Source organism: Carya illinoinensis, chromosome 1 (assembly GCF_018687715.1).
Source record: "Carya illinoinensis cultivar Pawnee chromosome 1, C.illinoinensisPawnee_v1, whole genome shotgun sequence".
Lineage (NCBI taxonomy): Eukaryota > Viridiplantae > Streptophyta > Magnoliopsida > Fagales > Juglandaceae > Carya > Carya illinoinensis.
The window spans coordinates 6,328,834-6,353,616 of record NC_056752.1 but is presented as its reverse complement, the minus strand read 5'-3'; the positions used below and the strand labels follow the sequence as shown (position 1 = coordinate 6,353,616).

General features: G+C 32.7%; 3 long non-coding RNA genes across 5 annotated transcripts; 2 read left to right on the top strand and 1 right to left on the bottom strand.

The window, feature by feature from the left end:
- The first annotated feature begins 749 nt into the window (after nucleotides 1-749).
- On the top strand, nucleotides 750-7,281 carry LOC122308008. The gene is made up of 3 exons (XR_006241891.1): nucleotides 750-1,146; nucleotides 6,311-6,378; nucleotides 6,892-7,281. It is a non-coding gene; the product is annotated as an uncharacterized LOC122308008 (long non-coding RNA).
- Nucleotides 7,282-8,023: 742 nt separating this feature from the next.
- On the bottom strand, nucleotides 8,024-9,906 carry LOC122308001. The gene is made up of 2 exons (XR_006241889.1): nucleotides 9,405-9,906; nucleotides 8,024-8,341 (listed from the first exon to the last, which is right to left on the bottom strand). It is a non-coding gene; the product is annotated as an uncharacterized LOC122308001 (long non-coding RNA).
- Nucleotides 9,907-20,403: 10,497 nt separating this feature from the next.
- On the top strand, nucleotides 20,404-23,510 carry LOC122307991. Of its 3 annotated transcripts, none has more exons than XR_006241887.1 (3): nucleotides 20,419-21,473; nucleotides 21,871-22,186; nucleotides 22,789-23,510. It is a non-coding gene; the product is annotated as an uncharacterized LOC122307991 (long non-coding RNA). The 3 variants fall into 3 exon arrangements; XR_006241888.1 differs by having other exon boundaries at nucleotides 20,420-21,473; nucleotides 21,871-21,924; XR_006241883.1 differs by having other exon boundaries at nucleotides 20,404-22,186.
- The last annotated feature ends 1,273 nt before the right edge of the window (nucleotides 23,511-24,783 follow it).

Sequence of the window (24,783 nt, the reverse complement as noted above, 5' to 3'; positions counted from 1 at the left end):
GTTGTTATCTAAAAAAAAAAAAAACAAATGAGACATATATATGTTGGTGGATGGCATTAATTGCCAACAAAGTATATATTTGAAAAGGTTGACGTTGTCCATCATGAATAATTAGTGACATTTGAAACGTTCCAACTTACACGTCATACGTAAGGAATGATATCTTTTGGATATAAATATATTACGCGTTTTAATTTATATGGTTAGATCAATGATTTTAATTTTAATTATATCATGTATATATATAGATTCGATCTATAACAGTCAGAGAGGGTGTTGACTTTTTTTTTTTTTTTTGGTATTCTATACACATTTTATTAATGTGATTGGTCAGCAGATGTTGTAATCCAGCTCTTCCTTGTTCATATCTATAAAGTATATTTTCTCCGTTTAATTCATATATATCTTTCTATTAGATTAACGTTGTATGAAATAGTGATTTATTATTGTATTAGATGATCTAGTAAAGATCTTGAATCTTAGCTCCACATTTTATCTATTTAATTAATCTATACATTTAAGTCATTCAAATCTGAAGTAACATAGACTTCACTTTATTTAAATAATTGTTCTGCAATTTAACCCATGATCAATGTCATGCTAAACATCCAGTTGCTTTCCCTTAAGTCTGCATTAATGACATCATTGGCATTGCCAACCAAGTTTTGTTGGGAAAATATTGATCCGCTACTTTATAATTAAGCTGTTTTTTAATTTTATAGGCCGGCAACTCTACAAGCTGCTTAGCGAAATGGAAAAGGATTGGAAGATTACATGCAGTAAGGCTACCGGCCCTAAATATGGATCAAAGGAACTTAAATATTACCTTAAGGATAAGCTTTAAATGAATTTCCCCAAGGAAAATGTTATTCGTAGTCAAATTTGCGCAACCTTGCTCACGACAGAAGACATGGAATGGATTAATGAAACGGTGCAGATCGCGTTCGTCTGGAGACGAAATTGAAAATGGTAAGGAAAAAGAGAAAAATGAAATGGTGCTGGGTTATACCCTTCTCATTTCCCATTCCCTAGAACCTCCTCCTTTGTCAAAGACGCGAAGTTCCCCCTGTAGCTTCTGCAAGCCATAGACTCAGCCTGCTGTGATTTTCTACATCCTCACTCTGCAAGCCAATTCAGTCACCATTGGTATGTCTCTTTCTGTGATTTTATTTTTATTGAAACCAATTGTTCTGGGGAGTTCATGCATTTGTTTTCCCATTTTTGGTTATTTGAGTCTTTAATGGGTAGGCTTTGGTGTGTTTCTAGTTTTTAGGGCTTTAAGCTTTTGAAAGGTTTTTGGGTTTGTTTTCTGTGATTAATTATTATGTATCTATGGAGAAGAAAGAGAGATCTGGTGCAGATCGCGTTGGGTTTTGTTGGGTTGCTGTAAAACAAGAGAAGTTTTCCACTTTTACTAGAATAAGTTCTTGCCTTTTCTGAGGGGCATATAGCATAGGTAAAAATATAAGCTTCAATGTTGTTGACTAGGTGAATTCCAGTACTTAACCAATGTGACCGAGATTGAACTGGTGATCTTCACTTAGTAATTAAATTTTAATGACCCACTGACTCAATTACAAGATGTTTAAAAAATCACACTAACTTGTCGGAAATACAAAGGAAGTGGGGATTGAAGAAAATCCCAGGCAAAGATTATTGGGAAATAATATGGGATTGCCAAGTAGCAGTTGGCGAAAAAGATGACGAATGGAAAAGATTTATTTTTGAATAATTGCAATATATAATTTGCCTTTTCTGAAACGTACTTCAAAGATTGGGTTATAATTCAACTGTAAACAATTAATATAATTTCTGGCCTAGTACTTATCAAAAGGAAAAATCAAAGCTTTCTGAAATTAGCTTCTTGAAAAGGTTAGTTCAAAGTACTAACTTGAGTTTAAACGTAAAACTGATTTGAAAGCCATAACTAATTGAAACGAAGACTACTATTTGTTTAATGACCACAAAACTAAGTGAACAATTTTAAACTTCTTATTAATCATGAGTTTTAAATCATGCACATGTTATCTGGACCAGATTCTTCTTACAAGCTATTACAAATCCTATTGGGTGTTTCAACTGGGAACTAGAATTGATGGGACTCTAGGTAGAAAATCTTTGACAAATGATGGTCAATTTCAAAACCATTCTTATTTACTAAAATAAAAAATTCAAAATTTTTCTATCATGAAGTAGGGGTGTAACCGGTCCGGTTTGGTCCGGTTTTAGACAAAATCTAGGACCGAACCGATAGGTACCGGTTTTGTATTTTTCAAAACCGATTACGCACCTATTTTTCTTATAAACCGGTATTCCGGTTTTACCGGTTTTCGGTCCGGTTTGGTCCGGTTTTCCGGTTTTAATAAAATATAAATTTGTCATTAAAAAATTCTGTTTTTAAAAAAAAAAAACTGATTTAAAAATTCTGTTTTAAAAATCTGCTATAAAAAATCTGCTTTATAAAAAAAATCTGTTATGTAAAAAAAATCTGTTACGAAAAATCTGCCTTATAAATTGTTAATATGCTATCTAAACAAAATTCTACTATATAAAAAACTGTTACAACACAAAAACTGAAATATGAAATCTAGTGTAAAAAAAATATGTCCTGAGCTTATAAAATAAGTCCAAAATTACAAGTCCAAAAGTCCAATAAATTACAAGTCCAAATTCCAAATGTCTAAATTACAAGTCCAAAGGTCTAACAAATTACAAATCCAAATACCAAAAGTCTAAAATACAAATAAAAAAGTCTAACAAATTACAAGTCCAAAAGTTCAACAAATTACAAGTCCAAATTACAAATCTAAAAAACATTTTCACCAAAACTACAAACAACTCACAACATACATACTCAAAACATGGAAACCATCAACATATCTAGGAATCCAATAAAAACTCCAATCACAGATCCAATCTATAAACTGAAAACAAAAAGATATATTGATCACCAAAAAACTATCAAATATCAATAACAAGAACAATTCAGATCTGCAAGTAAAATATCTCACCCACCTAGATGGATTATAAGTTCCAGATTTCTTTGCTATCTGCAAGTATTTCACCTCCATTAGAGATAGATTTCACCATATTATACCATAAAACATCTCTAATAAAACTATCACACAGTTTTTCCAACCATAATTACCCAGTTCAATTCAAGTATTTAACAATCATAACAACTTTCTAACCCACAGAATGCATGCTCAGATCAGGACCAAATCACAGTACAAATTTGGAACAGTGAAGGATTCAATGCAACATTCCAATCACAGTAGAACAAAGCAATCTTGGTGCACACATTGAATTCTAATACCCAAGTATTAAACACGTACATCTTTTTTTAAAAACACCAGTTTTGCCCAAACTCAATATAAATTCTAATACCCAAATCAACATAGATCTATATAAGATATACTCTAATACCCAATGCACAAAAAGAAAAAAATCAAAATCAACAAACAGAGAACAAAAGAAACACAGAGAGGAAAACATACCCAGGGATGAAGACGATGGCACGAGGATGTAACCCATAAACAGAAAACTCCTCAAATCATTTACTGCTAGATCTGGGCAGAGTAGTGGAAAACGACCCATGTTAAAGGAAGAAAAAAAATCGGAAACTTAGGGCTTACCAAAATGCTTGCTCAAAGATGGGGAGAGAGAGAAGAGGCTTACCGAAATGCTAGCGATGAGATCATTGATAGAGACGGCTGAGAAACTTAGGGCTTCACCGTCGGAGCACACACGAGAGAGAAAGTGAATGGGGGGGAAGTGGGTAGGGCATCGAAGAGCAGAGAGAGAGAGAAGTGAAGAACGAAGGAGAGATACGGCATGCTTGTTTCGTCTATTAGAGAGAGAGAGAGAGAGAGAGAGAGATGAGAGAGAGGGAGGGACGGGGGAAGCTAGGGTTTGTCTGCTCGAAGGGAAGAGGGATCGCCGCGGGGGGGGGGGGGGGGGGGGCTTGCGGCGTGGTTGATACGAATGGGAGGGGGTATGGGAAAGAAAGAACTAATAGCAAAAACACAATTATTCTTTTGTCCCACGATATTTTAATAAAATTAAAGTATTCTTGAACAAATTTTAACTTAAATAAAATTAACTCTTCTAACAAAGTTTATATTTAAACGGTTTTACTAACCAAAGTGGTTTGTAATAAAAAAAAAAAAGTTTCTAAAAGTAGAAGATGTATTTATTTAAAACCACCAACAAACAATTAGTTTTTTTTTCTTATATTTTGTAACTTTTTATTTAAAACCACCAACAAACCCCTTGTTAGTAAACATCTTTAAATATATCCTTCGTGATTTTTCTCTTGTATGCAATTATATCTTTTTAAACATCTTCAAATATTAAAAAAAAAACAAAGTCATTAGTAATTACTTTCTTTACTATTAAAAAAATTTAAAAAAATAAAAATACGGGCAAGCATTTTGAAAAAATCATATTTGAACAAGTTTTTTTATATTTATTCTAAATATAAGTATAAAAAAGTTCAAACCATGCATTTAAACGAAGGATATCACATCTTAAATATATTCAAAATAATCATTTTATTTGTAAGTAAGTTTAGAACATGAGCTGTTGTTAAGAAATTTTGAAATATGACCACTATCCTATCAAATTAAGAAATAAAATAAAATATGACTATTAGTATTAGTATATATATATGTATAATAAACTATTAGTATTAATATTTAATACTATAAGTCTATATTAGACTATTAGTATTAGTATATATATATTACTATATTAGTATTAGTTATAGTTATATAATATATTAGACAATATAATAGTATTAATGGTAAACTATTAGTATAGCTATATATTAGTATTAGTTATGGACCTTATGGTGAATTGGTGATTTAGTATAACTATATCAGTATGAGTATAACTTAGTCTATATTAGACTATTAGTATCATTATAAATATTAGTATTCATTATAGTGATTATAACTACCATATAATGATATTAATATTTGTTAATTGTTATAGTGAGTTTGTTTTATTATAACTATATTATTGATAGACTATATTGATAGTATTAGTATATTAATTTAGTATTAGTGTTATTATATCATTATTTTATATATGATTATAAAATTATACATAGACTTAAAGTATAATACTAATAGTAATATAGTTTTAGATTATTAGTATTTAGTATTAGGTCATACAATTTAAGTTGTATTAATATAATAGACTATATATATATATATAATAGACTACATGGTTATACATAATAAATTAAAGAATATAACAATGCAATATAGTATTAATACTATAAGTCTATAAGTCTATATTAGACTATTAGTATGATTATAAATATTAGTGATTATTATAACTATATTATTAATAGACTATAGTAATTTTTTTTTTCTTAGTTCTTACTTCTTATAATAAAATGTTATTAATAATATATATTTATAATATTATATATTAAAAGCATATGATGAATTAAATTTTTATGTTCAAGATTAAACAATAAACATTTATAAAATAAATTATAAGTCCATTATCTTATATATAATTATAATTTATATTATTTTATATAAAAAGTCTATATAATATAAAACATATTATATATAATATTTATATATATATAAACAGTACCGGGCCGGTCCGGTCCGGTCCGGCCCACTATTAAGAGGAACCGGAACCGGACCGGAACCGGACGGTTTCCTAGTTATAAAAACCGGTTCCGGACCGGACCGGTCCAAAACCGGCACAACCGGTCCGGTCCGGTTTTCCGGTTTTTTTTTACACCCCTATCATGAAGTATTGAAGTACTAACTGTAGCCAGCTGAATGATTAGGAAAGAGAAAAGTAGGAAATATTAAATCTTTATTTTTTTCCTAGCTTATTTGTGGCTGGTCTTCTCATTTTCAACTTTTCATTGGATTAGTTTATGAAACATTTCTCCAGGCTTACTTATCTCTTATATTGTGTTCCGTTCATTAGACTTCTTAAATTGTGATCCTATCAGTTTGCCAACTTCGCCGGATTGATAACTAAATGAGAGATTCATTTGTTTGTTAGTCAAATTGCTTCATCAGAAAAAATAAATTGCTTCATTAGATTGATAACTAAATGAGATGCTCATTTGCTTTTTAATCAAATTCAAAACGAAAATGAAGAAGTAATTTTTGATGAGGAAAAATAACAACATAATTTGGTCAGCTGCTATTTTTGGATTTTTTTTTTTACGTGAATAATGATCTAGAATTGAAGAGCTAAGATCTATATTAATAAGAAAATGAGAGATCCATTGTGGTTTTACTGATTTGTTTTTCAGCATTTTGTATTGTAGGTGAGAGAATTGCATACTCTGTTGGTGCAAATTTTACTCCCCATGTGATCACTGTTAATGCTGGTGAGGTATGCCCTGAAAAATATATGTGAAATGAAACCTGGTGTTGGTTGCTAAATTTCCAATTTCCAATGATTGATTTCGTCGTTAGGGATTTGTTGGATTGTGGTTCTAACTATTGTTTTGTGCCAGATGGTATGTTTAAAATGGGAGGTCTTATCAATGGCATAAAGTTTCTTATTCCTAGACACATGGATATATAGCTTATGTAGAAACTGTTGCCAACACTGTTACAAAATACTTACGAAAATTTATGACATCGAGCTTGTGAAATCCCTTTATATATGTGTGTGTGTGAACCCTAGAACTAAGAAATCAATAATTCCTTATTTGAAATATTTTTATGGTGACTGTCTGCTACTTGGCAAGTAATTAGTGTTAATTTGTCTTGGACTTCTCTACGTTTCCTATATTCCTTCTGGTTGTTACAGGATGTTACAATGAAGGTTATGTCCTTCTCCCAACAAGAATCATGTGCTATATGAGCAAATGCTGATTCTGATCTTGTATTTCATATATAGAAACAAAAAGGGTGGGGGTGAAGAAACCACCTAGTACTAATGCAGAAGTCTTTGGAAATGGGACTCCCAAAACCAAACCAAGAAAAGAAATCCAACACAAACGGATCACTAGCTCAGTCAGAACATGATGTCTAAGACGCATGCAGCATGACGTACAAGGTTCAAGCCAGCCCCTAGCTTAGATTGGACAACCACCTCGATCATTTTCAATTATCCCATTTTTTAGTTTTTAACTTTTTAGTATCAAATTTCACTTCTGCATGTAGTGCTTTATTCTTGTAAGAGAACTTTGGGTGGCCGGCTTAAATATTTAGACCTCCACCTCTTGTTGATTTTGCTCTAGAAATTGGATATTACATGCTTAAATATATGCTCCAATTAGTGTTTGAATCACAAGTGCACATACTGTACTAATCTGAGATACTGTGTCTTTTCCTTGTGTGAAATATGTGGAAAAGGACCTTAATTGGGTGCACTTGTGAACTGTGGATGATAATGATGATGAGAAAATTAATATATTTGCTAAGCTTGCTAAGCTTTGTATCAACCTGGGAAGTGTGATATTTGTGAGAAAATTAAGCTGTTTGCTAAACTCTGTAGCAAGCTGGGAAGATGCATGGCAAAAAAGACCATCTTGTAATTACATGGCAAATTCCTCCACTCATTTCATATAATCAGAATCTCATTCAAGTACTACTTGATTTAACTTCAACAAAATATAGTCAAGCAGCACTTCATGGAATGAAATACACCAATTTAGTTCCCCCCACGCCCCCCAAAACATAATCAATGTTACATCTCTAACTTGAGTGTAAACAAATACCCCAACAAAAGACAAAACTATCATTCAAAAGTATTTCCATAAATCTTCAAGGCTGTAACTGTCCAAAGTGCTGTCCAATTCCATTTTGTACAAATATACATCATTAATTCTGTAGAAAAAATAGAGAAACAGAGAATCCCGAGTTATAATTTTTATTTATTTATTTTGCAAATAGACTTCATATTAATTAATAATTTAATTTTTATTTAAGATGGTGCTACCTGGCTATATTGCTATTTATTAAAACAACAAAATTAATACCAACATGTTACCATCTGGCTATGTGGGAACAAAATTAATACCAACACGTAACCAAAATTAATTCCTCTTTATTTGGTAGCAAAGTATTGTTTTTGGTGTAAACATAAATACCAACACAATCCTCTTTACATAAATGTCTACCAACACCTTATTTCAGATTCCACAAAACTTCCTCTAAAACTCAGAAGTGCTTTGTGAATGTGAACTTGAAATCCTTCTTCCATGTTTTAACAACTCCTAAGCTAAATGATATCCTGATTTTACTGAATGCATTCCACTTTTATAAATACTCCAAACAAACTGGTCTACAAACCGCAAGTGAGAGTGGTGAAGAATGAGCCATCATCAAACTGCCACATGCTCCCACTGGCATACACACACAAATGAACAAAATTTAGATATTTCAAACAAACTGGCACATGCACAGTTGTAAAAAATTACTTTTAGATGCATGAGTAATGAAGTTTTTCACAAACACTCAATAGTCACCTGTTCTGGAGAAAATAACAAGGAAATAAAATATCTAAGAAAGTATAATATTAGTTCATTCAATCAAACATGTTTGATAGTTTCTCTTATCACAAATAATTTCTCTTATCATTTAAATTTTTTAAGATGCATAGATCCTCTTTCTCAGGGAGTTCATTACAAATTTTATATTCAAGTACTTTCCTCACATTCCACATTGATACGGCCCATTAAATATCAATATGATGCTCTTTCTATAAATGCTACTGTAAGAATATAAATCTACATTTCTCACGAAACAGTTCCATGGCGTAGAAAAGGGATATGCAACAGATAATCCAATTATAATCAATTGGGCTTTCAAGGTCAAATATTTGATCAAACCACTAACTCATCATTACACAACTTTCCTCCACTAAAACTTCATATAGAATGAATGCAACATTTGTAATGATTTATGAAAATCCTTCACTAATGAAGTTGGAAGCACACACCCAAAAGATGGCATATACCGGCAACATAATCCAAAAGAACTGCAACTTTTAGAAGCCTGAAGATCAAGAAGGAAAGCTTCGAGTTTTCTATGCTAATTATCGGGATGAGGTGTATCTCCAGCAGAATAAAGTTAATAGGACAGATCCTACGCAGCTACAACTCAAAATTAACATAAATAAGCAAATATTAACAACACAACGCCGCAAACAAACACTACAATCACCAATCAAAACCTAATACCCAAAAAATTAGGGGGGTTTATAAGCACAAAGGAACAACAAAAAACAAATGCGCAACCCAGCCATAAAAAAGCCGACAACTTAACAAAATAAAAAAGAAGGAAAAAGTATAAAATAAAATAAAAGGAAACCCAACTAATCAAATTATCAAGCAAAAACCAGAAATTGATAATGGAAAAACCTATCACCTCTCTCCTTGATAATTAGCAGGTAAAAATAAATTTTACCTCAACCAACATCCTCTTATCACCTCTCTCCTTGAGAATCTCGTGTCGATTGAATCATCCAACAGAAACTCCAATCCTGCGTCGAGAATCTTGGATACATTGGCTTGCTGATGACGTTGAGGAGTGGGGAGGAGCTACCGTCCCACGATGACAACCCAATGCTCACATCGATGTCAGAGGAGAGCAAGCGGCTACGGATTCGAGAGAGAAGTGCGTGGCAAAGGACAGCAGGTGGCTTTGGAAGGCACAAGAGATCATCAAAGGCCTCGTTTGGCTGACTGCGAAACCTGAATCTGAATCTGATGCCGGTGGCGACAGAGCCTTGCCCAGACGTCTCGGTGGCGAGAGAGCCGTGCCCAGACGTGCCAGTGGTGGAGACATGCCGATGCAGAGTCATGCCGATGGCGGAGACGGACGAAAGGGACTGGGTTACGTTCTGCCTTGCCTTCTTCATTATTGCACTGAGCGGGAAACCAAAACCCTTCCTTAAGATTAAGCAACATATGATAATTTACTAAGAGTTTTCTTACTTACAATCAAAATCGCGTACTAATATGTGTACTAATACTGATTCTTTCATATTTAAAAGTTAAATTAGCACTATTTTTAATAAAATTTATTTTTTAACTAATCACAATAAATTAATACACGTATTAATGCACAAATATAATTACAATTAGACTTTTTCATTTACTAAACTTCCCGCCAGGTCAGCGGGGAGTGCGCACGGGTGCATAAAATTGACCATCCGTAGCATTATTGAAAGTAGCTGGATCTTTAGCATGACATTGGTCGTGCGTTAAACAAAGTGAGGTGTATAGTACTTAAAGTTTAAATTGTTTTTTTACAAAAAAAAGATTTGAATGAGTCGAATATATAAAATAATTAATTAAATAGATTGAAGGGGAGATAAAGTGCTAATATTAAATGCGAGTAAGAGATAAAGTGTTGTACGTTGAATTGGAAAAAAAAAAAATTAGTGGGCTGCTTAGAGCATTGGCATTAGTTTTATTAAAAGTCTAATCAAATATAAAATAGGATGAATTTTATCAAAACACAGTTGTATTGGATTAATCAAATAGATGAGTGTGAAGTTTTAAGTTACAATAAATCTATAGGTTCCTTCAAATTTGATGGGTTATTATTCTCCAACCAAATGTATTTTTTATTCCTATCTATTTCTCTAACGGTTAGAGGATGCAAGCATTGTTGCGCGTAGGCACGAGCATGAGTGGGAAGTTTTCCTTTCCCTCTCTCAATAATAAAAAATCAAAATTATTATTAAAAAAATAATATTATATTATTATTTTGATGAATCTAATAGCTAATCTAATATAGGGTTATGAATACGGAGGTTTTGGATTTATAGAAAATATGTACTTTTCATCAAATTTTGAAGATGGCTTTAACAAAGCCAATGTGGATGCTCTTTAGTTTTTCTTCACATGCAAAGCGATAGTAGCAGATGATCTGCAACTTCTTCTAACAGTAGGGAGATTGATGTGAGGGTTTTGCTAGAAATATGTCTTGTCCATTGTGTTGATTTGTGGAATGAATACATGTAGTGATGAAATTAAATGTGATGCTACTTGATGCTAACCACAACTTGTGTGGAGTTAGGAATTTTACTTATTTATGTGAAGATTCATTTGCCATAGATAATTTTTCCTTTCATTATTTATTTGGTTGAAGTCATTATCTATGTAGTTTGTTATAATTTTGTTTGATGTACCCCTTTGTGATCTAGTTGTTATTGGGATCATGTAGATGGAGAAAGGAAAAGAACACGCATCTCCTCAAACACCTCCAATCTTAAATCCATTAACTGAGGTATGAAAATATTGTTACAAATATTCAATATATGCATGTCGAGTTGTCTTTTTTTTTAAGTGTAAAATCATTGCATTTGTTACTATTATATTTTGGCGTTAGGACATACTAAGACTTATTTATTCAAACTTTCCAAACTACATGCAAGGTTACCCACATGGATGGTTACCACCCTTTATATCTCTTCCAGATGTGAACCTATATTTAACCCACATCCAGGTGCGAAATAAATTTAAATAAAACAGTAGGGATGTAACCAGTCTAGTTTGGTCCTGTTTTGTACAATTTTTGGAAACAAACCGATTATATCAGTTTGCCATTCTCAAAAATCAATTTTGCACCTGTTACTGTCCTAAACCGATACTTCTGGTTTTACCAGTCTGATTCTTCGATTTTAATCAAGTGCTATTTTCATTAAAAAGAAAAGAAAAGAAGAAGCTATAAAAAAAAATCTATTGTATAAAAAATATATGTTATATAAAAAATTAATTTAATATAATACTAGTATTAATATTAAATCATTAAGTACTAGTATTGTATGAATATTAATATAGTACTAGTATTAATATTATTATATAAAAGTGATTTAATATTAATAAGTTATAGTGACTTAATATATTATTAGCATTAATATACTTTAGTATACTAATATATACCAATTAATTAAAGTGAAATGTAATTAATATAGTAATGAATATTAGTATTACTAATATATTATGTATTTATCAAAAGGATTCAAAGGAATATGTTGAGAATTTATTATGTCTAAAAATGTAATTAATATATATTTTATATTAATAACATTTGATCAAACAAATGTTCATGTTTAATATTATAATTTTATGTTATAGATTATATTATAAAATTATTTTATATATAATTATATATATCATATATATTATATTTATAATATTTTATATAATATTAAAAATTAATTTTATATATAAACACAAATAGATCTGGTCCGGTCCGATCCGATCCCGTAAATCCTAAAATTGGAATCGGACCAAACCAGTCCAAACCAAACTAACTGATCTGGTCCGAGCCGATTTTTCAGTTTAAACTTTCACCACTATAAAATAGTGCCTTAAAAAATTGTGTCAATGTTATGAGCAATGCTGATGTTTCTTTTTCTAAACTACAGCCACCTATTATTCCTAGTCCAAATGCGAATCCATATTCATGGAGCAGCTTTGGAGCCAAATATTGCACATTCATTTCAAAATACAATTAGCCATCTGACTAGGCTCAATGCCATGACACTTGCTTCAAGCTCAAGGGTTGTTGAAGAAAATAAAGAGGTCGCACCAAATTTAAGAGAAATTGAAGTAATCTGCAGTTCGTCTTTGGGTAATACTAGTGAAACTTACGTTGACAATACTAGTTCAGGGACACATGAGGTAATGGAAATTGATGGGAGTGATAGTACTGAGGAGCCAAAGTTAGGGATGCAGTTTGCTTCAGTGGAAAAATTAATCACTTATTAGAAACGATATACTAAGCAATGCGGGTTTGGGGTGGCAACAAAAAGGAGTGAGAGGGGAGACAATGAGAGTGTCAAATATCTCACCATTGGTTATGGTCGTGGTGGGAAAGCTCGAAATAGGACGTTAAATGTCACCAAGCCACATCCGACTGGAAAGATGCACTGTAAAGCAAAGATAAATGCCTTAAAAATTAAGGGGATGTTGCGGTTGACAATGGTTAGTAATATCCATAGCCATGGCCTAAGCCCACATAAATCACAGTTCTTTCAATGTAATAGAGAAGTAAGTGAGTCCGCAAAAAGAGTATTAGACATGAATGACTTGTCTAGCATTCAAATGAATAAAAGTGTCGGCTCTCTTGTCATTTGTACAGGTGGATTCGAGCAGCTCCCATTCTTGGAGAAAGATTGTCGCAATTACATTGGTAAGACATGACATCTACGACTTGGGAAATGTAGCACTGTAGTACTTCAAGAGTATTTTGTTAGAATGTAGTATAAAAATGATGGATTTTTTGCACTGATGAATATAGATGATGACGAGAGGTTATAAAATATTTTTTGGGCAGGTGTATGTAGTAGGGCAGCATATAAATATTTTAATTATTTGGTCACATTCGACATCATATACTTGACTAATAGATACAGGATAACCATTGCACCATTCGTTGGTGTAAACCACCATGGGTAATCAACTCTTTTGGGAGCGGGGTTGATTTCTAGTGAGGATACAGAGACCTTTACATGGTTATTCTAAACCTGGTTGCAATGTATAGATGAACAAGTTTTGAAAGCTATTATCACAGATCAAGATAGAGCAATGAAAAATGCAATTGCAATTGTCTTTCCGGAGAGTCGACATGAATTTTGCTTGTGGCACATACTAAAAAAAGTGCCCGAGAAGCTTGATTCCCATGTTGCGTACAAAAGTAGGTTGAAAAATCAGTTGATGAAGTGTGTCTATGACATTCATAGTATTGAAGAGTTTGAAAATTGTGGGGACGAGTTAATTAACACGTACAACTTGCATGATAATGGGTAGTTGCAAAGTTTGTACATTGAGCATGAGTATTGGGTACCAATATTCTTAAAAGAATTCTTTTGGGTCGGAATGAGTACAACCCAGTAAAGCGAGAGTATGAATATTTTTTTATGGGTATGTTTATGCATAGACAAACCCGAAAGAATTTGTTGACCAGTTTGACAATGCGTTGAAAAAGAAAATTGAGAATGAAACTGGGCTGGATTTCTACTCATTCAACATAACAATTCCCTGTCTCTTTGTTTCTCCAATTAAAAAGAAATTTCAAGAGCTGTACATGAGAGCTAAATTTAAGGGGGTTCAGCCAAGAAGTCATGGGTGTGCTCTTTTGTGATCCAGCTCTACATATAAAAGGATGGTATAATGTCAACATATCTGGTAAAGGATGAGGCTTGTGTTGAAGATTTCATTAAGGTGGTTAAACATACGGTGGACTTTAATGAGGCCGAGTGAGCTGCAAAGTATTCATGTGGGTTATTTCAGATGAGGGGGATATTGTGTAGGCATATTTTTGCTATTTTCAAAGTCAACAAAAAACATTATTGTTAGACTGATACATCATGGACTGTTGGAGGAAGGACATCAAAAGGAGATACACTCTAATTCAAATTATGTATTCGATAACAGGCCCGACGCTCACACATATGACCATCTATTAAATATATGTTAGGATATGATAACCCATGCAACAGGTTGCGATGAGCATACTGAGGATGCTAGTCAAAATTTATACACGATGATTGAGTTATATCGCACAAATATACCCCCATCTCTAACTTGAATAGAACCCAATGTCAATTGTGTGACAGTTGACACAACTATAGTTGGGAGTTCAAAGCAAGTACTTAGTCCCCTATTTGTGAGAGGAAAAGGTAGACCACCATCACTAAAGAGGGCATCCAGGATGGAGAAAGATATGAGGAAAGTAAAAGCCACGAAGAAGAAAGCTACTGCAGCGAGCAAACATAGACAGGTATAATTTTTTAATAATTGTTGCCTATATATTTATATATTTATTACTTATTGTTAGCTGAAACTAATTTTATTCCTCCATTCTTAGCAGCCCGGACAAGATACATCAGTTCTAGACCCATGCATGAATTTATTTGGCCCATTAATGAGTTTAATAATTTCAATCATATTTGATGTTTCTCGAGCATGTTATTATTGCATTAATAAAATTTATTTAATATGCTCAGAGTGTGCAAGACATCACAAACTTGGACACTAGTGGAGACCACCAGTGGTTGGGACGCAAGAAAATGTACTAAAAATTTTAAAACATATTGCATATTATTTGGACCATTAAGAAACTGCCTCTTTCATTATTTACATATTTTAACAATATATATACTCACCAACATAAATATCACATCTAATATTTGCATCTAATATTTGCATATTATTCATTACAGATGCAACTTGGGTTGGATGGAACACAGCCCGAGAGTATGTACAGGACACAACCTAATCAAGAAAGAAGTTCTTGAAAAGTAATTCATGTATTGAACTTGTATTGGATCTATTGTAATTCTTGGAGACAATTCATATTATTGGGTAGTTTTTTATTAGTTGGCAATGTAATCAATAGTGTAAAATGTGATTTTCCCAATTTGCAATGAGAATTCTGTTGACAAAATGCAAATTGTGTATGACATTGACAGTGTAAGCTATGTATTTTGGTACTAAAGTTGTGTATTACATTGGATCTTGAACAGAGTTGCTCAATTGCTAATAAGATAAAGTCGCACAATTGCTAAAATCACCATGGATAGACAATTGCTAAAATAACATCACAAAGATCTTATAAGAAGTTAAAAAAGTGGGTTCCCATATTACAGTACATCATTGTACATTTTTTCATACAAACACAAGAAAATATTGCGTTCACAACAATCCTATCAAATAACATGAAATGAGTATAGCAAAATCTCAGTACACCCGAAGTCGTGTGCCTGAATGCCACACTTCAGCTTGTTGCTTCATCATCTCGAGTATGGCAAAGCCCCATCATCCAGCTGAAAAGTTGGCACAGTTGCACAAAGAAATTGAGGAACGTAAATGCCATAGATCTACTTATTGCTTCCAGCTATAATTCCTTGGACAATTGCTCCATCATTTAGTCATTCATATCCCTCTCTCTCCTTCAAGATCTTTTTCAGAACCTTCTTGTCTTTGGTTATATCAGAAACAACCTTCCAAGAGACCAACTCAGTGGTTATCTAGAGGGTAGCATTTGGAGGCACATCACCTTCATCACCAGACGCGGGTCAACCTGACTCCCAAATGCATCTGCAAAAAGTAAGAATAAATATGATGAATAATTACTAATATGGTTATCAAAATAGAACATAGAAGTTAAATATGTCCTGAGTAATTTGGGAGGAGAGTTTTTTTAATTGCTGGAACACTCTTGCCCAAAATGACGGCAAAAAGGAATGTCATTTATAAAAAGTAGCGATAGGTTGGAGAGGGATTTGAACAAGTTGGAAGATGAAATGGGGTTGAATGTTGGTGGTGAGGGTGGAGACAAATGCGGGTCATTCTTCTCTACCATTTACTACTAATCATATGACATCTAGAAGTTGATGTGGTTGTCATTGGCTGTGCAGATTAAGCATCAATTTTTTTTTAAGGAAAAAGCTTGTGTGCCGCCTGGGTGTTACCTGCTCAAGTGTACCGTTTGGGAAATTTTTTTTTTTTACTTAGTGATTAAAAAGTGATTTTAAGTGTATTGGTGTTTTTTTTAAAATATTTAAATATATAAACAAATGTGAAAAGAAAAAAGAATTTTTTTTTTTGACTAGGCGGCATAGTAGCCCGGTCCTTTTTTTAATCCTGTGCAAATTTCAATACAATACAAGAATAAAACAAAGTTCATGGAGGATTGAAAAAAAAAATGGAGGTAAGAATATATTTCTCACTTTGGACCATACTAATATATTTTTCCATCAATTTTTTTTTAATTCATGCATATCATATATGGCTCTTTCTTATTTAGAGTGTCATGATATCGAACAAGATTCTTTTTAGAATTTGAAGTAAGTTATGAGCTACTTAAGTTATATTTATGCAAGTAGCAGGCACTATTTTTCTTTTCTAAGCAAGTAGCAGGCACTAGATACCCAAAAAGGTGAGATTATTCTCATATCGTTGTTAGCATCTGCAAAGACACCCTAAATTCAAGCCACATAGCTCCAACTGTACAGGTAGTCACAGAGATACTAAAGAAATACTAAAGAAATATTGTGTCGTGTTAAATATTTAATATTGCAAAGCTACTACTTAAATGGAGCCAATGTTCTTCATTTTAAACCCTGCTTGGAGCATTTTTCGTAGTACATTAATACTAGAGAGATGGGTTCCAGTCACGATGATGTGATCATCATATCACAGTCACTCAGTTCAAAAGGTTACAAGAAAAATCAAACAAGAATATATAATCAATAAAGTCAAGCATAAATCAGCATCATTAGAATATTTTCAATAATATTCAGTCTATATTTAAATCTCCCACAACTAAGGGCTCCATTAAACTCTTTCCGGCCAGAAATTCAACTTGTAAAGTCATTACAACAGATTTCTTTCACCTGTCAAAGTGGCTGTAAGAAGATAGTTAAGAAGATAACGGTTAATCTTAATTCAGGAGTGATATAACATTTTAACCACAGGTTCCTTCTCAAGTTAAGTAATATGTTGAGTGACTGAAAAAAAACTTGCACCAGTTACCATAAAGGAAACAGTCAATAATCATGATCATAAATCTACTTCATCAGTTACATAGAACACATCCCCCCCTGCCCACGTGCGGCACAGGAAAAAAAGTTAAGGTTATGGCAGTTACATCTATGCAAGAAAACAAAAGGAAATCCTTTTCATGGTTTGTTTGCCTCCATCTAAATTTGTTTCTTTGCTACAAGATAGGCAGAAAGAGCTAATATTTTTTTCCAACCACAACTTACAATCTACCCAATCCACTGCAAACCTTAATGATGATGACAGCAATGACGACTCTGCAGTACAATAATATTTCACTGCTGCTTCTTTTTCTTTCTTGTAATTTTTTCCTCGGTACAAGAATATTTCTGTATTTTTCTAAGCAAGTAGAAGGATAGGAAAATTTTATATACCATATTACTATTCTACTTACATTTCATTAAATAAGATGCGTCACATTTATCATTATTAAATGATCATTTATTACATGCTTCTTTATCATCAAATAGTAATAAATGTGCTACATCATATATAGTGGGATACAAATAAGATGATAGTGTGATGTATAGTATTAATAAGAAGAATATTACATTAGTACTGCTATTTTTGTTTTTTTTTGTTGATTGGTTGGTTTTATATTAGCTATCAAGCACAAGAACATACGAGTAGCTAGTTCCCATATATTGTGTTTATTGCTTTTTGGAAACAACCGTTGATATTTTCAAACTAATTCACTACTTTTTACAGATATTCTTAGTATTGAAACAAGCCTTAAAAAAAAATATACTCTTCATTGACATGACATAGTTATATTCAAGGTCAAGACACAATTAGGAAGCATTCCTGCTACCGGCCATTGGAGGCATTGAAGATTGAATTCGGTATAGTGAAGTGGGATTCTAAATCCATCCCATCGGCCTAGATATCACAAAATTTGAGTTTTCCTTCTTACTATCTTGAAGAAAATTTGTGTATTCAATAATCAAATTCTCACAAATAATGATAGCATTATTACAAAACAATGACCAAAGGCAATTCTAAGAATCAATATCTACCTAATGTGTGTGCAGCAGATTCTCACATATGCGTGTGCTGTTGCTATATTATAAAATTTCTAGTCTAGTGAAATCAAAATGACGGGTGTATATATATATATATATATATATATAAAATTTATATACATAAACATATTGCATATAGGTATAAACAATTTGTTAAAAACTTGAAATTGTATTCAAGTTATTGGATTGCTTTGGTCTCCTAGGCTAATCTTTATATAGGAGGCCAAGACAATACAATAGTCATTTACTTAAATATGACTATTGTATTGCCTTGACCTCCTATATAAAGATTGACATAGGAGGTCAAGGTAATTCAAAATATAACTCTAATGAGTTTAAATTTTTTTTTTTTATAAATTTTTTTTTATAATTTAAATTATATTATAATTTTTTGGACCTAAAAATAATTTTTATACCCAATGGATTGGCCTAGGCGAGGGGTGGGGCGGATGAGGTTTTTGATCCCGCCCCCGGCACCAGGGTGGCGGGTGGGGTTGAAAACCCTTCCCCCACATGGTATGGGGTAGAGGTCGCTGGCTTTAATAAGGAGAGGGATGTCGATGGTATTAGGATTAGGGAGAAGGGGATGCACGGGGAAGGGAGAAGTGGGAGAGGCCCCCATTGTGTCAAAACGGTGTGTTTTGAAAAACTAATTGAAACACACCATTTCACTCAGTCCAATTTTTTCCATTTGTTCTATTGATTTTTGTCTTTCATTTTAATGAAACACACTGTTTCATTAAAATGATGTAGCAATTACAGGCCGGTTGTAACTGACGATTGCATTCAGTATTTTTTAATCTCAAAATAATAATAATATTAAAAAATAATATTCTAATAACATTTTATTTAACTTTTATCTAAAATCGTCTCACATCATCTCACTATCTAAACAACCTTGTTAATCTTTCCTTTCATAGCAGCTCCCACAATAATGATGGCCAAAGGTAATCCCTCACACTCTTTACAAATTTCCTTCACAAATGGGGCGATTTCTTCCGAACTAACCACATCCCTTCATATCGACTAAGGTTGAATTTGGATGTTGAGAAGTGTTGAGATATGTAGTCAATAGTAGTGAAAATATAAGTGAAAAATAATAATAGAATATTGAATAGTAATAAAAAGTAATGAATAATAATAAAAAATATGTGAAAATTAATGATAAGGTAATGAATAATAGTTTTATGTCCAAAATTTTGAATATGGGTGTAATCGGTCTGGTTTTGGACAAAATATATGACTGAACCTGTATGCACCGGTTTTGTATTTTTCAAAACCGATTATGTACCGGTTACCCTACCAAACCGATACCTCAATTTTACTGGTTTCTGGTCCAATTTTTTGGTTTTAATGTACTATATTATATATTATATAATATAGCATATTATAGTATATAATATTATAGTAATAATATATTATAGTATATTATAATTGTATTATAGACTATAATGATATATTATAATATATAATATAGTGATATATTATAATATATTATAACATATCGTGATATAATATTAGTATAACTATTAATATGCAATATATAATATTAGTATAACTATTAATATAATAAATAAAATGATATAAGATTTTAAAATTTAATATTATATTAATTAGTAATTTATCATATAATACAAAACTATTTTATATATAATTATATATTATATATAAAAATTATATACAATAGAAAAATTAAAAAATATTATATGAATTGATCCGATCTGATTTTAGAAAAATAAATCAGAACTAGACTGATTTTTACCGGTCTTAAGAAAAATAAAGCCGATACCAAATCGAACCAAACTTGAGACTAAATTGATCCTACCGATTTGGTCCGGTTCGGTCCTATTTACCGATTCACCAGTTATTTTTACACCCATATTTTTGGACACCGTAACCCATGGTACACAACTAAAACGCAGATTTGAATTATTTTGGAGCCACAGAGAAACCGAGCAGTTTCTACGACTACTCTACTGATAATCGAAGCCACCACTTCCATGCCGGAAATTTTGCTTTGAAAAAACTCACAGCCAAAGAACCTACGAGGTGTCGATTGATGGCCGTGGATATCCTCTAAGGGAAGGCAAACCTTGGCCGTAGGTCTCCTTGGCTTCGAGACCTGCTACTCCTTGACTTCAAGACCTAATTTTGTTGTTCTCTATTGTTATACAATCTCTATTTGAAGTTCTCATGATCCTGTTCATGAAATTTCTGTCACCTATGCCCTTATTTTTAAACCCTCATTTATATTCATCCAATTATTATTGGTTATTGTATACCTCGAATCCTGTTGCTTTTACAAATTTCGTAGTGTTATTTTGGGCTTCTTTTGTCTAGCTATTGAAATATTGTGTATTTTTTACTCTTGCATATTTTGTTTTGGAAATATTCTGGGATTTATAATGGTGTGGGTATGTACTTGACTTTATTTTATAGCACCGTTTCTTTCTATATCTAGGCAGTAAAAGAACAATAATTTTTCATTTTGATGTTATTGAGTTCTGGAATCTCAGTCTTAGGGTTTTATTTTGATATTATTGAGTTCTAGAATTTCAGGCTGAACAAAATTTGGTGTCTTCCTAGTACCGAAAAAAAAAAGGAAGAATAATATGTGGGTTTCACTTTGTTATTTGACAAAATCATAGAATTGGATTTCACTTTGACGAGGCAAACTGGGTTGTAATAGCAAAAAATCAGATGCTTGCAGATATGCTTTCTTTCCTTCCACTTCTTCATTTTATTGTTTTTTTCTTTTCCAGATAATATGCATACTGTGATTTACCGCTGCTTGATAATTTTAATTTAATTTCTTGGCTTCTGGATCTATGTGGGATATTATAGAGCCCTGAAGTGAACAAAGCAACTAGGTGTCTTAGTTGAATGCTCCAAGTGTATTTGGTTGTTGGTGAAAATGGTCCAGAATATGTTGTGTAAGTTCCTCTTCTTGGTTTTCACATCCCATAGTTTTAGCATGATGTATGCATAGATGATAAAGTTCCAAACTAGATCATTTTTGTTTTACTTTAATATTATATTTGTCTACATTAATGGTTTTATTCTTAGGTATTTGTGAACATATGAATGGGCTGTCATGCTTATAAATACATATGCAAGTATTATCTATGGGCCTTCATGCTCCTAAATCCATAGACAAGCATGTGAATGGGTTGTCATGCTTGTCTATGGTTTTCTGAACTAATTCTGTTATATAACTCCTTATAATTTCTTGATGTTGGATATGTTGTTGTTGCATATTGTTTGGAAATCTTTTTCTCTATATAGCTGCATAAATATGCTTGTTACATGTTTTTTTAACCACTGGTACAGCTCTCCCTGTGTGGAAAATTTTCTTTTGGGGGGTGGTTATGGATCTCTACTAAGGTGTGCATTCATCGGCTTTCTATTTTTATTAACTCTAGAATTCAGTTGCAATTGCTTTACATGGTTTTATAATTCATATATCCATATATCAACAACTCTATCGTCTAATGTTTGGCAACTTACTAGTATTAGAAATAAAACAGATAGCAACAGCTCTATGTGCAAATTCACCTTTAACGGAGGAAAAGCCAAATGATTATTTTAGCATGAGGAGGTTTCAAAACGTTATCTTATTTGAGCAGCCACATTTGGACTGATACTGGTAATAATTGAACCGACATGATTCCTTTTGTTTTAGATGACTCCTTTGGGTTAGTTCCCCTTATTTCAATATGTTTCTTATAACTTTTCACTTATGAATAATATTTTGTTTCTGAGTGTCTGTTGAGCTTTGTTGTGTGGGCCATTAGTTAACATGAATCATCAGTATCAAGTTGAGTTATCTTCAAAGAGAAGATCCTAAAATTTGTGCACTTTTGCCTATACTGATATCTCCTTGGTTGTTCAAAATGAAGGATTGCCATAATTGGCTTCTCTCCTGCTGAATTAATGGTCATGATTAGACTATAATCCACCTTTGAACCCTTAGGGGTTGACTCAAGTGGTTAAAGCCTTGAATTTGGGATTATTGCTTCTTATTGTGGAGAAAGAAAACTTATGAGCACCATTATTTTATATTCAGTGGGACTATTAACTCATTGTGATTCTCAGTTTGTCTTCTATTTTTTTTTTTCTCTTTATGGCCTAATTGCTTTATATGTATGTGTGTGTATATATATATATAAATTCAACTAATTGATTTATACTGTTATATCTATTTAATTATATAAAATCTAAATTTTTAATTGATGACTTGTCATTCAGCTCGCACCATTCGGCCTAACTGCAAAGCCAAGTTTCATTTGTACACCTTACAAACCAGCAAACCATTAAATGCGAAGTCAAGCGGTGGTTACTTTGCAAACCGTGCAATGGTTTGTTGACATGCTTCAAAACAAATGGTCAAGTGGAGCGCTCAAAAGCCGCTTAAAGAATCCATCCTTCTCGGAATCATCATCATCTTTCTCAGTTGACTTCCTGGAAAGCAACATATCTCGAATCTTTGAACCCATCTCATCCTCGCCTCTACTTTGCGAAAGGTCGGAGATCGGCAAGAAAGATCGTCAAGGCTATGGGTTGTATCGGGAACAGAACTTACCCGAATGATGCACTCATGAAGGCCGCTAAAGTACTTGAACATCGACAGGAGAGGAACCTCATAGCCAGCATTATGCTTCTATCCAACGGTCACGATGAACGGTCACAGAGACAGAGCTATGGATGGGCATACGAAGGCTTAGTGATTTCTGATTTTCTCTAATTTCATCTAGTTTGACAAAATCGTAACTCGAAATTGAAATCATAAAAATTTTGCAGAGATGATTTCTAAATTTGTAGAAGTTTTTGTGGAAGTTTGTGTAAAGATTTGTGTTGATTTTACTCTTTATGTTGATTACGCAGAGTAAAGATTGTGTAAAGATTTCGATTTTGAAATCTATCCATATTTCTATATTTCAAAATAATAAAGAGTAAAGTTTCTATGTTGATTTTCTTTACTCTTTACGGGTTGATGTTCTCAGATTTCATTCCTGCAAAATTTTGTAAATAGTTGATGCCATTAATTGTAGAAATGGAATATCGGCTCATAGATCATCTTAGTGAGGTTATCAAAGCTGAAGCAGAAAACAACGCAGAGAATAATTTTCAAAAATTTTGAAATGCTTTGGAGGCAGGGCTGAAGATTTACTCTGCTAGGGTGGATGCGGTGCACTCAGAGAGGCATATAAGGTCTTGGGTGGGATCAGTCGAGCTGGCATAGAAGATGAACAACGTTGGCTGAGGGCTATAGTTAATGTTCAATCATAATTTGGTTCCGTTTGTTTTCACATACTCAATTCATGTATCGACTAATCAAGTTTAGTTGTAGTCAAGTAAAATGGTAACTGGGTCATTAAGAGTATCGCAGAATTGCACTTCATATTAAATCTCTCAATGCGATATCAAAAGTATCTATAAAACGTCTTTTAACACATTAATGTTATCTACTAATTTTTTATCACTTCATGTTATGTACTAAATTCAGCATTTTTTGGCGAAGAGATCTATGCTTCAGCACTTTGCTTGGATTCCTATCATTATGCTTTTGTAACAGAAACTGTTCCGGATGGAAGCAATGTTGACAATGGGCTGGACAGGACTCATTCTAAGAAAAATTCCGAGAAGAAGGTGGGGTTTTTTATTACATGACATTAGTGGGTTAAACTGCTGTTGCAAACTCATGCAAGTGCTTATGCAGATCCTCCTTCTAACCCTCCGTTTTCTATTCCTGATGTTTTCGTTGCATTTTCGGTGGATCCTCTATATGAGCAGACATCTACGAAATTTGATGAAGGTGGAGCCAAGGGTCTCTACAGTCCTACTGTTATTCTTTTAAAGTGCCGGGAAAGTGCAAATCATTTACATCCCAAAATGAAATGGTTGTAACGTAATTTAGCAAGTAATTGAGTATGGTTTACCGAGGGAGACTAAGGTACTGACAAAAGCAGATCTAACTTGCTTTTATGCTTTATAGGTGCGTAGGCAAATCAAGAATAATTACTCATAAAGAAAAAGACAAATTATGAATAAAAGATTTTTATTGATTAGTTTCAACAGATTGCCTCAGATAGTTTTCAAACACTCCATTCATTTTCAACCCCTTTGAAAATTGAAGCCTGATATGGTTGTTGATTTGCTACAAACCAGTTTAATTTGTACACCTTATAAACCAGCAAACCGTTTAACACTTTAACAAGTTTCAATCCGTTTATTTGCAAAGAG